We start from the raw sequence: 3,654 nt of genomic DNA, 5'->3' as shown, positions 1-3,654 counted from the left end.
TCCATATATATCTTTTGAAAATTAAAATTCGAAAATTTTTTCTAAAGCCTCCAGGGGACTTCGTTTTCGTACGAAAAAATTTTATGTGCCCTTATTGCATCCTTGCTCAAGTCCTCATAAACGGGCTTCATAGCTTCCAGAACGATAGTAGGAAGGGCTGTGTAACTGTGTTTGAATGATTCTAGAGCATCTGCAGCTGCAGCTTGCTACCACTCGCACCAGGAATCTTCGCCGCTCGGACATTTCTCATGCTGTGGTTTTTTGTCGGTTGAACTGTAGTGATGAAAAGTTGCCCATATGGCATTTTTCATTTTCTCAACAGAATCGTGATTACGTCTGATAGCTAATCCATAGTACACAGTCAATTTGTCGATCATTTGAGCAGTGAGCTTTCCTTTTCCAGAGAGGCTTTTTCTATTTACGATTTTTCCGGTCTTGGTTTCTGTATCAACTACGCTGTTTTTTACAAGTTCACGAAGACGCGTTCCCATTCGCTTTTGGACATGCCCTATGCATTCTTTTTTATTTATTACAAAATTCTCACCGTGCGGTTTTGCGTTGACAACACCGCTGTATGTCTTCAAGTCACCATCCCCGATGTAGTTACGGAATTTCACTCCAAAATTTTCCAACGATCTTTGAAAGGATGTGAAAGGATGTTTTTTTTTCGGTCGGGACAAATTGTCACTAGTCTTCTTGCGATCTTCTCTGCTGATTTTTCGAGGCATTTTAGTAATAATCAATTTGATTGCAACACAATTAAACACCGATACACTTCCTTATACACGAGAACGCAACGATCACCGAAGAAAACGGAGAAAAACTTTTAGCTTTTGTTCAGCTAAGCATACAGCGATAAACTGATGTTTATGCTGAGACCCGAATGTATAAAACAGTACCTCAAAAGACGCTTCTACCTCGAACCGAATGTACACAGAGAGAAAAAACGAGGTAATTTGTTTCGTAGAATTCCGGCATTTAAAACCTCGATCGTCACCGAGATAATAAATGCCGTCCAGCGAGACAAAATACCTCGATGACCGAGATTTATTATGCCGACGAAGCGTCGAGCTATTTTATCTCGACCAGGCGGCATATATTACCTCGGGCAACCGGCCTAAAACACGCTGGTCGCCCGAGGAATGAAATGTCTCATGTTTCACGCATCAAAACAATGACTCAAACGGTTTTCGCTTATTATTTTTTGTGCTATAGTTAATGTACTGATTATTATTTATTTATTTATTTATTAACTTATTGATGACGATTTTTAGAAAAAGAACGAACGTATAATAATCAGTGCATTAACATAGCACAAAAAATAATAAGCGAAAAACCGTTTATGCTGGCGAGCAGGTATAAAATCACGGCCGAGAGCAATGGACGCTCAGATATTCATAACTCCGTCAATTCTATTCCGATCACCTTGACATTTTGACACAATATTCTTGAGATAGTGAGCATTCATAAAAAAATAAAAAAATGCAAAAATAAAAGTTTAAATACTATACCCCCCCCCCTTAATACTAACTATTCATACACCCTCTCATGTCTTTTTATCATCCCTACATCAAAGGACAAACAAACAATTTTTAATTGATCCATACTCTTACTATTCAATTCAATGATGACTGACAAGAATTATGTCAAGATTATTTAATTTGTAATCCAATTGCACCTCAGTTTTGTCTGTTTATCCTTGCTACATCAAAAATGATAAATACACCATTTTCAACTGACCAATAACCGCCACTATTTAAACCAAGGATGTTGGGACAAGTGGTCTTGAGGTTATGTCAGTGTTCCAACAATTCACTTCCAGTTCAATTTGTTTGTTGATCCTTGAAACTTCAAAAAGGATAAACAAACAAGCTGCCCATTTTTAAATTCAACTTTTTTTCACTCAATAGTTTCATGGAGCTGTCAAATAATTTTTCCTTTTGGTATTTAATTCGAACTACCTATTTCCCTGTTCTGAATTAAGTCAAAATAAATTTGAATTGCTTCACAAACTCCATTTTAATTGAGTTATTTTCCATATTAAAATATTTCATTTCTTGTCATTGAATTGTATCCAAAGCAATTTTTCAAGTTCAATTTACAACTTTATTTTGTTTTTCAACTCCATTTTTATTTTATTAAAAAAAAACAATTGAATTTATTTGTCCAAAGTAATTAAGGGTTTTTCACTTAACTCCAATAATCCAATTTGAATTGCCGTGTGGTGATTCATTCTGTGTTATCACACTTCACCTCAAATCTCAAAACAACTTTCTGAATATAATTGGAACTTTATTTGTTCCGATTAATTTACTAAGGAATATTTTTTTTTCTGCATTTCCCATTTTGAGTTTTAATAAAATTACGTAATTAGTCTAAATATTTATTTCGTGATTGGAACTTTGATAATTTCCAATTTTATTTTCCTTCCTATAGTTTCTAAGCTTTAGGGTTCTTTTTTAATTTTATTTGTTGTTCGCTCACTTTTGATTTTACTTTATCATTTGTAATTTCTAATCAATTTAATTTAAAGTAGGCTTGTTACCACTCGAGCTGTTACTCAACTAGATAATCGAGGGATGACTCACCATCTGTTGTTCTGGCGACAACAACAACTTTCTCTGCTAATTGGAACTTTTATCGTTCCAATTAAGTCATATTACATTTTATTTTTCCCATGCTTAAAATTTTTACTAGATATTTATTCAAGATTGGAATTTATAAAATTTACTACTTTCAATCTTGAATCTTCCACCTAACCTCCCTTCCTCGTCATTCAGTCCCATACAGTGGGCGTCATTTATAATTTGGTTTTGCCCAATTATTCATTTATATCGTATAAGATTGATGCATAAAAGAGGGGTTAGCGCGAGATTGATTGGCTCACTCGAGAGTAATTTATTAAATTTTTTTTCATTATGCTTCGCCTACAATTTACCGCAGTCATAGATGAATAGGGGGTGAAGACCCCATAACTTAGATTGGAACTATAAGTTCCAATCAACCCTAACCACGAATCCCTGAATTTACTTTACAATACAAAAGCCTGACCTTGTCAGAGGTCAGCAACTAACTAATTTCAACGGCTTGTACCTACTATTTCAGCTGAGGAAATCTTTCGGCTTCGTTCGCCCTAAGCGAAGTAAATGGTCATGCTAAAAAAAATTGATAAGAATTCCATGTTAGCTTTCTATAGGTGTACGTTAACCTAAAAAGAAGTGGGGTCAAATTCTTTTCATAAAAACATTTTTCATGAAGATGGATAAACATAAAAAACTGGTGATTTCGACCAGTCCTTGCTTTTAACAAGGACTTGTCGGAGAGTAAATTACGTTTTTGTCCTTTCTATCATTTACTGTCCATCGTTACTATTATAATTCACTTTCCGGCTTTTAAAAATGTAACCAAAATTTGGGAACTTCTGCAATTTTCTTCCCATTTTTTTGTTAAAAAAGTCATCATTTTGATTGAAAATTATTCTTTTTCGTTTGAAAATTTACGTATTTAGTAGAAAATGAATATTTTTGTTTTGAATTGAATAATTTTTTAATTTATGTAGGACCGGGGAACTCATTAAAATACACAAAACTTCTGATACTCAATGAAAAGTTTATTAAAATTAGAAAAGCAACTTTCAAAAGAAAAGATCCTACT

Source organism: Belonocnema kinseyi, chromosome 1, assembly GCF_010883055.1.
Source record: "Belonocnema kinseyi isolate 2016_QV_RU_SX_M_011 chromosome 1, B_treatae_v1, whole genome shotgun sequence".
Classification (NCBI taxonomy): Eukaryota; Metazoa; Arthropoda; class Insecta; order Hymenoptera; family Cynipidae; genus Belonocnema; species Belonocnema kinseyi.
Note: the sequence above shows the minus strand (reverse complement) of the source record.